Consider the following 14,148-nt stretch of genomic DNA (forward strand, 5'->3'; position numbering starts at 1 on the left):
TACTAGCGAGCCCGTTAATGTCGGCCAAGATCCTACATAGAAGAAGAAGAAAAAGGATGAAGAGAAAAAGAGGAAGGAGACAGAGAAGACCCCGACTAGGGGTGATCAATCCTAAAATCATGTTTGATAATCTTTAAAAACAATTTAATATTTTGGTTTGTAAGATAATATTTTTATTTTTTTGCAAGGTGGAGGGCAACCCCTTTTATTTGAATGCTTTGGTTGCTCTTATATATATATATATATATATATATATATTATTGTGTGCTTGTTGTTGTTGTTGTAGAAATAAGGTTAAAACAGGTTTGTTTTAAGGATTTTCAGATGATTAGGATCCTAAGAAGTTTAGGGTTTACAAAAATTCTCTGGGATCCTAAAGAACTGAGGTAAATAGCTATTTGATCAGGATCATGAAGTAGTCAGGATCTTGACATTTAAAAAAGATAAGTTTTGATCTGAAAAGTAGGAAATCCTTAAATTTTCATTAGAAGATAAGGATAAAATAGAACCTGATGAGAGCTTCTTCTTTAGATTTCAATTAGACTTTTAATTGTCTCTTTGAACTTCTCTTTAGGTTCTTATCTTATCATTTTGAAGATAATTCTTTTGAATATGCTCCCAACTTTAGGATTTACATGGAAAAGGCCCAACTGATGTAATATTGGGAAAAAGCCCACATAGTAATTCATTGGGGAGGATCCTAGCCTAGAGTTTTACTGGGGAAAATCCCAAATTAAGAGATACTGGGGAATATCCAACTTAAGAAATACTGGGAGAGATTCCAACTTAAGATATATTGGGGAAGATCCCAACTTAAGATATTATAACGAAGACCCCAACTTAAGATAAAATGACAATGTTATAAACTATATATTAAACTTTAGGATTTTAACATATGTTCAGAAATAAGAGGGTTTTCAAGTCACTAAAGTGTGAAACGATCCACTTATTTTCATTCTGTAGTTAGATATCGTACGTCCAAGCGAGGTGTAGAAACCTAAACACAGATGAAAGAGGTTATTAACTCTTTGAACCTTAGAGGGGATTAAGTACCCTTGATCGGCGGAGAGATGATTAGTCTCTATTCGTGGTGGCTATGATCCTTAGGTTTTTGCATGTTTCAAGTGTTACCTTGGGGTGGGTGTTAGACTGGCTAACGCCCATCTGATGCTTAAGTCAGTAATGATCTTATAGAGAAACAATTAATCAAAAGGGAAAAGTGAAGGTAAGGAGTAGGTGTGTACCTTGTTTTTGTCATAATTAAATATTGTGACTTTGACTTACCCGAAATACTCCTTAAGGTGTATAGCGTTCCATTATCTTGGTAAGAGTGTTCCTTCTAGAGTGGCCAACCAATATGCTCCCTTTCTTGCTTCTGAATCAATGAGATAAGGGCCTTCCCATTTAGGTGTCAGCTTGCCATCTTTAGGCTCCTTTGAGTTTTGGAATGATTTTCTTAAAACTAAGTCGACTACTTTAAATATTCGGATCTTAATATTACTATTGTAGGCTTTAGCGATACTTAGTTGATAATTTGTAATGCGGATCTTGGCGAGGTCCCTTATTTCATCAATAGTATCAAGATCTTCAACTAGCATCCTATCATTTTTGTCTTCAGTATGGAGATGGTATCTCACCATTGGGATCACTACTTCTGTGGGGATCATGGCTTCTATTCTAAATACTATGGAGTATGGAGTTTGACCTGTTTCCTTCTTAGTTGTGGTCCTATCTACCCACATCATGAAAGGAAGTTCCTCAACCCATCTTCCATTATTTTCATCTAATCTCATTTTCAGGTTATCGACTATGATTTTATTACTAGAAAATGCTTTTCCATAAGCTTGAGGGTGAAGTTGATGGTTTTTATAGAAAAAAAATTGTATAATACAGAAAACGATTAACAACTAATAGGGCACATGCATTTGATAAAAGATCTATGTCATACACCTTGATAACAACATACAATGAACAACTAAACCTAGCATAACCCAAGTGTAATTTTAAATTTACAAAATATAGAGTTACATGCCTTTTGATTTGTTATTCTAAACAAATCACACCAATCCTTGACTTGTAGAACTTGGAAAGCCTAGCACCAAGGAGATGATGCCTCTAATGTTTTTACCCAAACCCTAGCAACAAAACACAAGAGGAAAGATGATAGCGGAGAATGATTTCGGCTCTTTGAGGCTTAGAAGAAGTGGGCAACAATATGAGACCCTTGGGTCCTATTTATAACCCGAAAAGGAAGCTTTGGATAGCCCTAATTTGAATATAATAATAATATCTCAAATATGGCAATTATCCAACTCCTTAATTATCAATAAGTAGCATTCTAGAAACCCAAAATACATAGCCAAAACAGGCCATAATAGGGAGTTTCTAGAATCCCTCTCTTGTTCAACTATTGAGCAATTATAGCTTAGTCCCTATACTTCCAATTAATTCTAATTAAACGAAAATTAAATCCAAATAATTTTTGATTAATTCTAAATTAATTATAACAATTTCTAATTAATATATTATTTATTTTAATAAACTATCCTTTCTCTCCAATTATAATTCTTCTTAGTTTCTAGTTCTGAGGACAACCCAAAAAGGACATGCTTTTAGTTCGAGAATCTACCAATATAGTTATTGGGTTAGACACATTAATCCAATAATCTCCTACTTGGATAAGTATGTAACTATATTTGCAAGTATAGACCTTGAAGGTAAGCAGCAAATAGTGCTTTCCTAAGCCACTGCCAAACTCTGATTCAAATCAGCCGCTGGCCCTAAGATAAGTGATCATCTATTCCTTCGTTCTTCAAGATATCTTTTGGATACGAGACATGGATCAGAATCAATCTCATTGTCCAATATTATGTTTCTTGATTTCCAAATTTGTAAAGAATTTATTTGACTTCAATTGAAAAGATCAATCAGTCATGGCTGGGCCCAACACTTATAATGTCAACATCAAATCGTCTAGGGGCCTAATGATATCGCATTTGCTATTAGGGCAAAAGGAACGAATATACTTTGACTATATAATTGTAAACTTTACTCACCAAATCATATATGATACTACGTTTTATTACATCAAGTTAATTATACACAATCGATTCATAAATTACAACTTATGTATCTCCATTTGAAGAATAGAAGATATTATCGTCCTAGAATTACACGTGATAGGATCCATGAATTAATCTCTAAAAGTGGGTTTATCCAATACTTTAATATCACTATTTTTTATGTAGTGATGAATATTATAGCAAATCCAATTGGAATGTCTTAACATCAATCAAAATTCTACAATCAATTCATGACAATCTAAATTCACTACTTACTTCTAAAAGTATGAATGTCTATGGAAGTTTGAATAATTAAAATTACTCAGGCAGTATAAACTTGCAAAAAGAAACACAAGAATAAATAAATGAATAAGATAGTACAATACTGATAAATAATTTTCTATTAATCATTCACCAAATCAATTACATTTATTTTGTTACAAGTTTCAAAATATCACCTAACTATTGAAACTAATATCGTCTCTTAAACATATGCTCCTAGTATGTTAGTGATGTTTGATTCTACTTAGAGCCTTTGTGAAAAGATCTGGAACATTATCTTCTGATGATACTCTTTTCAGCAAGAGGTGTCTGTCTTCTACCCGATGTCGAATATAATGGTAGTTTATATCGATATGCTTGGATCTGCCATGATCCTTTGGTTCTTTTGTCAAAGAGATCGTGCCTTCATTATCACATAAGAGTTCCATTGGTTCCTGAATAGTTGGAACAACTCCAATGGCTCACTCGCTCCAATGTACTTTGACTCACAGGTGGAATCAACCACCATGTCTTGCTTGGAACTCTTCCAAGTTACTACTCCCCAATTTACTAATAGCACTGTGACATCCCCAAATTCATGGTCATTTTAAAATTTTTATTTATGCTTATTTGAAAATCAAAGCATTCACTTTAAAGAATAATATTGTGGAATTTGTTCTCAAAAAACATGATGAATATATTATCAAAGCATTTCCGAAGAAATGTAATTTGTTTATATTAAAACTTTGGGATGTCATCGTCAATACAGAACCATAAGCATAAACAGACCTTACATTCATTTACACTAGTGATTTACATCCCTTTAATCTCTCAGTGTAATGTAGCTTCGTATCGACACTTGTGATACAAATAAACTGAGTGGGTCAGGTTGGGAAACCTGGTGAGTATATAGGGTTTTCAACCCATAATAATAAAGTTATTATGTTTCATCATCAAACAATTAACCCAATTGCCCATCCCCATTATCTTCTTTATTCTTAACGATTTACCCTAAGAATTGTCTATTCTTCATTTATTCATTTCTAAGGTTTGTCCTAAGGAATAGGCACGAAGTCTATCGCTGATAATGACACAACTGCCAATGTTATCTGTTAGGCACAACTGCCAATATTATCATTTAGGCGTAGCTGCCAGGATTTTAATGTTCTCTAGTAGGCGCAACTACAAATATTATCATTTAGGCGCAACTGCTAGGATTATGATGTCCTCTATTACGCGCAGCTGCCAGTATTATCTTTTAGGCACAACTGCTAGGATGTTTAGAGTACATTGTAGTTTAAAAACATCAACAGGTTGTGGCTCAGCTACCAATGTTCATCTATAGGGCACTAAGTCCATAGCTGCCAATGTTCATCTATATCATCTTTCATCCCTCATCATTCATCTACCCATTTGTACCGAATATTTTTATAGGTATAAAATACATATATAATTTACATCAAATAAAACATGTATATTCGGTTCATCCAACATAGATATCAAGAACACAGATAATATGCACACATAGCACGTAATTTATATTAAATAATTCATATCTATGTGTCAGATGAAAGTAACTATACACTCACTTGTTAAATTGATGAATCGAAATTCGGAGAGCGCTTCGCTTCTAACAATCGTCTTTTCCTTCGACTATACCTAGTATTATTACCACTAGAATTTAGTCTAATTTTTTAGCGACTATTTACAAGCGACATTGTTTTATAAGTATTAAAAAATAATTTTCAATCACTATGTACAGTCAGGGGCCAAACATGAAACACCGGAGGACAGGACCATTTTGGCATTATAGCACTTTTGAAATCCAACAACCCTATGCGGCCCTTCAAACCAGATTCCCTGTCTTGCGAGTAGTTAAAAGATATTATAATAACACTTTGTATATTATATTTTACAATATATTTATTGTTTATAAGTTCATAATAATGATATTGAACTTAAACATAAGCTATACTTAAAGTAAAGTAAGCATAACTGGCGGTTTGGCTAGGAACTGGGCTCTGCAGGGGTAGAACTTTCGAGCCAAAAATCTCTTCTTCTCGAAGCCTTCTGGCGCTCCGGGACTCACCTCTTGGCACTTGGGAAGTACTAAGGCTTAGGAGAGGTTTAGAGAGATTTTAGAGAGAGAGAGAGAGAATGGTTAAGGTGTGAGAAATTATGGCAGCCATCGCATCTTATTTATAAGGAGCCTGGTCCTCGATACACATCCTCGATACACAGGGCGTTCCTCGGAGGGACATTGTGTGTTCCCAGTAGGCTGCACGTACGAGGGTACGTCGAGCGTATGAGGGGGGGGGTACCTTTCAGCATTCGAGGTGAAGACCTTAGGGAGCAAACAAAGGCTGAGATTCGGCCACGTCACCCTCTTCGCATCAGCACCCTCCCGACTTCTAAATTTCGTAACTTGCTCATACGAGATCTATTTTCGACATTCTTTATATCCACACGTAGGTGGCTACATACTCAACAACTTTCCTTTAGACTCTGTCGGCTAATTTTGACTTTATTTTTAAAGTTAATTTTAACAGACCTAGACATGTAATGTCCGTTAAAAATTCATACATTAGTCATCCGACGTCCCTTTTCATCTGTCTTTTTATCGTCTAGCCCTTATTAACGAGATCTTTGATTCTCGTTTAGATTGTGTCGGCTAAAAGTTGATCGATCTAAAATTTGAATTTCGGGTTGTGTACTACTATGCTAAATCTTAGAAAAATCATAACTTCCTCACATGAAGTCAGTTTTAGACGTTCTTTTTTACGCATGCTATCGGTTTAACATATACTATGACTTTCGTTGAGATTGCTAAGGCAAAAAAGTATTTATCGTAAACTCACTTTTTACGATTCCCGATGTCATGTCGGTTTTGCCCTAAAAGTTTGATGGGTCATAACTTCTTCATTATAACTCGGATTTTGGCGTTCTTTATATGTACGGAACCCCTGTGACATATACTATAACTTGGTCAAGATTATTTGCTCTAAATAATCTTCTATCAAAACGTCATTTTTGACGCTTATTGTCTCTAAATTGACTAGACCGAATCTACGGGCGTTACAATTATCTCCCCCATAGGATGATTACATCCTGGAATCATCAATGAAATAGGGCTTGTATGATGACTCTATACATTATATCTTCATCCTAGGTAATAACCGTAACTTCTATGTTCCTTCGAATGAGTATCTAACTCTTGGACTTCTTTGACCGTAGGCGGTGCTCAATCTTGTACCCGGTCTCTATCTCGCATTGGACTTTCGGTTGTCACCTTCGAGTTACAAAATCGATCCTTATAGGAGACTCTTACTTCTTCTTAAATAGACTTAACTTAAGAGAAGTTCTTTACTTCGATTATCATGACAACCTGATGGGTCATGTTCGAATGACCTCTCATCGTATGATGCAATGCTTAGACTCAAGTCTTTAGAGTCAAATTTGATAATGGAATATACGTTCCTTCATGTTCTACTGTGATATAATCACATTCTAGCATGTGACACTTCTAGCTATGAGCTTCTTACTTTAACAACGATCATGATACTTTTACTGATTGCTTCGATTATCTTTCATTTCGATATTCTGGCTTAAGTCAGATGCTACATCGATCTTGATTCTTTAAACTACGTAACATACTCGTCTTGTCGGACTCGATTTCATATGACCAGTAGGGTCGGAATAACAATCATCTTCTTAGTCATTATTGAAACGATGGTAACGACTTACTTGAACAAAACAGAATCAATTACTAGCGCCTTGGTAACCTTGTGACTTTCCCTGATAAAAGTGTGAGTCATGTGCTTCCGGTAGTATAGGCCTCTATAACCTTTCACACATACTCATACTCGTCCCAGGTATTGTCTCGCAATTTTCGAAGTTACCATACAAGAATTTCACATAGTCCTTTAACACATCGGATAACATAACCATGCTTTATATTATTTCTTGAAACGATTACATAGGTGTTCAAGTTCAATATACACCATGCATCTAATAGGCCACACCACATGATACTATCCGCATGGCTACTTTATATCTTGATCTTTGTATTACAAAGTCTTCACTCTTGATTCCTTGCATTGTCACCTGCTTTGTCGAGGATCATTTGGAATGCTCTTGCCTTTGGCTTTGGCGGTGCATTTGGTCCTTTTGCTTCATTTTTCTTTGGGAAATCTCTTGACATATGTCCCTTGTCTCCGCATCCATAGCAAACCTTATCATTAAGCGTACAATCTCTAGAATAGTGACCGATCCTTCCACACTTGTAACAAGTCACTTCTCCGTCGCATCTCCCATAGTGCTTCTTCTTGCACTTTTCACACCACTTGGCTCCATACTTTTGGTCATCCAGTTTAGACTTCAAGAATCATCCTTTCTTATTAAATCTTGAGGATACCTCAATCTTCCTCTTTTCTCCCACCGTATCTCTTTCTAGCAATGTTTTAAAAACCGGTTTTTTAGTTGAACCGGTATGCTGAACGGTTTCCGGTTCAACCGGTTTAATTGATTCGACCGCTGAATAAACCAGTTTTTATAATATTCATCTTTTTCATATTTTCCTACACATAAATACGTACACAAATAAATAATTTGATGTCCACAAGTGCAAACATTAAAATACACATGAAAACAAGTTGTAGATCAATCTAAATACATTAAAATAACTCATAACCATAAGTTATACATCAATCCACATACATTAAAAAGAAAATAAAGTCCTAGATGAATATAAACGCATCAAAAAAATTCATAACATTTATCATGTGTTATTAACAAATTTTTTAATAAATGTGAAAAAAATACTAAAGTTTATTATGCAAACAGTTTCATATCCATGTGTTTTTATTCAATTTAACCGATTCAACCGGTTTAATTGAACCGGTTCAACCGGATTTTTGTAAAAACTGGCTGGTTCAATCCGGTTAAGAAATAGACATAAAACTGATAATAGTTGAACCGTTCTCTTCCCCGGTTCCCGGTCCAACCGGTTCGACCGGCCGGTTCAAACCAATTTTTAAAACATTGCTTTCTAGACCCTTTTCTCTTATCTAGGTCTCAACATTCTTAGCTACTCTAAAGACTGTTTTCAAAGTAGTTGCCTCTTTGACCATTGGACTAAAGTTTGTTGGCAATCCGTTAGCAAACCTATCTATCTTGGAGAGTTCAATAGGCGCCAAGTAGGGAAATAGCTTCATCCTCTCGGTGAATGCGGTGCAATACTCATCAACACTCATCTTCCTTTTCTTCAGGTTCTGAAACTCATTGTTTAGGTCTATCAGATCTATCTGCCAACAACTTCCACCAACTTAAAACTATGGTCTTTAGTTGTCTGACTGGAAAGACGATCTTTTGTTTATCGCTACAGTTGCATCTTTCAAATACCATTTCCATCTCAAAGATCCAGTCCATAATTTCCACTGACTTTGGGCTTCCAGAAACACTTGGTGGTTTGGCACCTAAGAAGTTCTTATACATGGGCCCATATATATTAGTCCTTTTATCCGGGTTGTTTCTCTTGACTACTTAGGGTCCAACTTGACTCACAGTACGGCTGTAATTTCCCTCCTCTGGCAGTTCTTCGTTCAGTTCTGGCTGTACAATAGGCACGGTAGGTTCATTCCTATTAAGTAACATTTTCCTCGTCTCCTACCTTTGTCCAGCCATCATAGCCTGAATCATTGCTTAGACTCCTGCCATCGTGATTGGCTCGGGTGCAGCTGCTACCTCTGGTACGCACTCAATCACGGGTAGCTGATTGGCATTAGCATTTCCATTAGCGTTTCTGAATCCGCTTCAAGTTCCTACCATGTCGATCTACGCACCAAATCATACGTTCGATGTGCAGTGACGAGAGTTAACACAGGGAAAGCTTTATTTACGATTGACGTATAAATCTCCTTACCACTCTGAAAAGTTATATCCCAGATCTAGTATCGTAATTAAACATTAAGAAATCTGAACACATTAAGTTTCCAGATCCGGTCGGCAACAGACCAAAGATCCGACCAAATTATAGCATCATAAAGTATCCCACATCATTTTGCACATAAAAGCATTTTAGGCATCTTCCTTAAATAAGCTAGTTCTTGTGTCTATCCAGGTGTACTACCTAAAATATATTAGACACACTCAACTCACAATCATCGCTTAGCATTCTATGTTTAAGTCTAAAAATAAATCCTTATTCTTAGTTCGCTTAAACTTAATGCTCTGATACAAACTATGACATCCCTAAACTCGCGGTCATTTTAAAAATTTTATTTATGCTTATTTGAAAATCAGAGTATTCACTTTAAAGAATAATCTTGCGGAATTTGTTCCTAGAAAACATGATAAATATATTATCAAAGCATTTCCGAAGAAATATAATTTGTTTATATTAAAACTTTGGGATGTCATCGTCAATACAGAACCATAAGCACAAACAGACCTTACATTGATTTACACTTGTGATTTACATCCCTTAAATCTCTCAGTGTAATGTAGTTTCATATCAACACTTGTGATACAAATAAACTGAGTGGGTCAGGTTGGTAAATCTGGTGAGTACATAAGGTTTTCAACCCACAATAATGAAGTTATTATGTTTCATCATCAAACAATTAACCCAATTACCCATCCCCATTATCTTCTTTATTCTTAAGGATCTACCCTAAGAATTATCTATTCTTCATTTATTCACTCTGAGGGATTGTCCTAAGGAATAGGCATGAAGTCCATAGCTGCCAATGGCACAACTGCCAATGTTATCTGTTAGGCACAACAGCCAATATTATCATTTAGGCACAACTGCCAGGATTATGATGTTATCTATTAGGCGCAACTGCTAGGATTATGATGTCCTCTATTACACGCAGCTGCCAATATTATCCTTTAGGTGCAACTGCTAGGTTGTTTAGAGTACATCGTAGTTCAAAAGCATCAACAGGTTGTGGCGTAGATGCCAATGTTCATCTATAGGGCACTAAGTCCATAAACTACCAATGTTCATCTATATCATCTTTCATCCTCATCATTCATCTACCCATCTTTACCCAATATTTTTATAGGTATAAAATACATATATAATCTACATCAAATAAAACATGTATATTCGATTTATTGAATATAGATATCAAGAACACAGATAATATACACACATAGCATGTAATTTATATTAAATATTTCATATCTATGTATAAAATGAAAGTAACTATGCACTCACTTGTTAAAGTGATGACTCGAAATTCTGACAACGCTTCACTTCTAACAATCGTCCTTTCCTTCGTCGACACCTAGTATTATTACCACTAGATTTTAGTCTAATATTTATAGCGACTATTTATGAGCGATATTTTTTATAACTGTTAAACAATACTTTTCAACCACTATTTACAGATAGGGGCCAGAGATGAAACATTGGAGGGCATGACCATTTTGGCATTATAACACTTTTGAAATCTAACAACCCTATGTGGCCCTTCAAACCAGATTCCCCATACCGCGAGTAGTTAAAAGATATTATAATAACATTATTTATATTATATTTTATAATATATTTATTGTTCATAAGTTCATAGTAACGATATTGAACTTAAACGTAAGTTATACTTAAAGTAGAGTAAGCATAACTCACTAACCGAGGTTTGGCTAGGAACCGGGTTCAGTCGAGATAGATATTTTGAGCCAAAAAGCTCTTCTTCTCAGAGCCTTTTGGCGCTCCAGGACTCGCCTCTTAACACTTGGGAAGTATTAAGGCTTAGGAGAGGTTTAGAGAGAAGTTAGAGAGACAGAGAAGGGTTAAGGTGTGAGAAATTACGACAACCCTCACATCTTATTTATAGGGAGCCTGGTCCTCAGTACGCAGGGCGTTCCTCAGAGGGACGTTACACATTCCTGGTTCAATGCGCATACGAGGGTGACACTTGTCAGCATCCGAAGCGAAGACCTTGGGGAGCAACCACAGGCTGTGATTCAGCCACGTCACACTCTTCGGATCAGCACCCTCCCGACTTCTAAATTTCGTAACTTCTGCATACGAGCTCCATTTTCGACATTCTTTATATCCACGTGTAGGTCGATATGTACTCTAGAACTTTCTTTTGGACTTCGTCGGTTAATTGTAAATTTATTTTTAAAGTTATATTTTAATTGGCCTGGACAGGTAAAGTTCATTAAAAATTCATAACTTTGTCATACGACATCCGTTTTTGTCTGTCTTTTTATCGTCGAGCCCTTATTAATGAGATCTTCGATGCTCTTTTGGATTGTGTCGGCTAAAAATCAATCGATCTGTGCACTATTATGCTAAATCTTAGAAAAATCATAACTTCCCCATACGAAGTCAGATTTGAACATTCTTTTTTATGCACACTCTCGATTTAACATATACTATAACTTTCACTTAGATCGCTAAGGCTAAAAATTATTTTATCGTAAACTCACTTTTTATGATTTCCGGTGTCATGTCAGTTTTGCCATAAAACTTCGATATGTCATAACTTCTTCATTATAACTTGGATTTCGGCGTTCTTTATATGTACGGAACCCTTGTGACATATACTATAAATTGGTTAAGATTATTTACTCTAAATAATCTTCTATCAAAAATTCATTTTTGATGTTAATTGTCTCTAAATTGACTAGCCTGAATCTGAGGGCGTTACAAACACCCATTCAGTCTACAAACAAAATTTGTCTCGATCCGTTCGAAAGTTGGCGTCACTATAACCAGTCACATTTAATGTATCATTGTGGCCAAGAACAAGGAAAATGTCTTTTTTATTTTGAAAATACTTAAGAATATTATTCACTACAATCCAATGGGCTCTGCCAGGATTTCCGTGAAATCTACTAACCATGCTCAAAACATAAGAACATCAGGGCGAGTACATCTCATTGCATACATGATCATTCCTACAGCCGAAGCATATGGGACTCGATTCATGATAACTATCTCTTCATTTGTACTGGGTCTTTAAGTCTTGCTCAACCTGATAGTACTATGAATAGGAAATTCTTCTTTCTTTGAATTCTCCATATTGAAATGCTTCAGTATCTTATCCAAATATGTACTCTAGTAAAGACCAATAATACGATTCTTTCTATATCGATGAATCCTTATTCCCACAATATAGGTCGCTTCCCCTAAGTCCTTCACAGTGAAACACTTTCGAAGCCATGACTTAACTTCTTCCAAAGTTGGTACATTTTTTCCTATAAGGAGTATGTTATCAACATACAACACTAGAAAGGTCACTATACTCCCACTAGCTTTAACATATACACATGACTCATCTTTACTTCTAGAGAACCCAAACAGATTGACTTTCTCATGGAAGAAAATATTCCAGCTGCATGATGCATGTTTCAATCCGTAGATGGATTTCTCAAGCTTACACAATCTATCAGGAAACTTGGTATGTACAAAACACTCTGGCTCAATCATGTAGACATCTTCAAATAACTTCTTGTTAAGGAAAGCAATTTTAACATCCATCTGCCATATTTCATAATCATGAAATGCAGCTATAGCAATCATAATCCTAATAGACTTTATCTTAGCTACTGGTGAAAAAGTATCGTTATAGTCAATCCCTTCGGTTTGAGTAAATCCCTTTGCAGCCAACCAAGCTTTGAAAGTGTGTAATTTCACATCCATGTCGGTCTTCTTTTTGAGGATCCATTTACTCCCAAATGTCTTTCAACTAGGTACATGATCAAATAAGTTCCACACTTGGTTATTGTACATGGACTGAATCTCACTCTCCGTTGACTCCTGCTATTTATTAGCCTTAGGGCGTGCCATCACTTCCTAGCTGATCCAAATTCACCATTGTTCTATCACTGATAAACATATCACCATCTGACGTAATATGGAAACCATAGAACGCAGGTGGCATGCTAACCCTATTGCATCGATGAAGGGGTAATGAATTATCTAATGGCGCAACTAGAATTGCTTCCACTTGTTGAGTGCTAGTGTTGTCAGAGGTTCGTTCATTGGATGACCCTTGAATTTATTCAAGATCAATAGCACTCCTACTGTCCTCATTGCATATGATATCTCTCTCACGAAAGACTCCTCTTTAAGCTAGAAATACCACGTTCTCACTAGGTCTGTAGAACAAGTATCCAAAGGACTTTTGTGGGTAGCCAATGAAATAACACTTCTCTGCTCTACGTTTGAGTTTTTCGTGAGTATCTCGTCTTACAAGTGTTTTATAAGTCAAGACATTGTTATGTGCGAGCGACAGAGCTTTCCCTATCTATATCTCATGAGGTGTTTAGGCAACCTTCTTTATTAGACCAAGATTCATGATATGAGAAGTTGTCTCTAAGGCATACCCCCAGAAATGAATAGGAAGAGAATCTCGACTCATCATAGAACGAACCATATATAGTAAGGTTCGATTATTCCACTCAGCCACATAATTAATTTTTGGTTTTCTAGGAGTAGTCAACTGTCAAACAATTCCACATTCCTTGACATAGTTGTGGAACTCGATATTAAGATAATCACAACCTCTGTCAGATATTAACATCTTTATCTTCCTACCCAATTGATTCTCGACTTTGTGCTTAAGCTCTTTGAACTTTTCAAAGGTTTCTGATTTATGTTTGATCAAGTAGATGTAACCATATCTTCTATACTCATATGTAAATGTCATGTAATATCGATTGACATCTTTCATGGTGGATCTAAATGGACCACACACATCTGTATGGATGAGGTCCAATAACCCTTCACCTCTTTCACATATTCCAGTGAAAGGTGATTTTTTCATTTCACCCAAGAGAAAAGATTCACATTCATCATATGTCCTAA

Source organism: Lactuca sativa, chromosome 4, assembly GCF_002870075.4.
Source record: "Lactuca sativa cultivar Salinas chromosome 4, Lsat_Salinas_v11, whole genome shotgun sequence".
Taxonomy (NCBI): domain Eukaryota; kingdom Viridiplantae; phylum Streptophyta; class Magnoliopsida; order Asterales; family Asteraceae; genus Lactuca; species Lactuca sativa.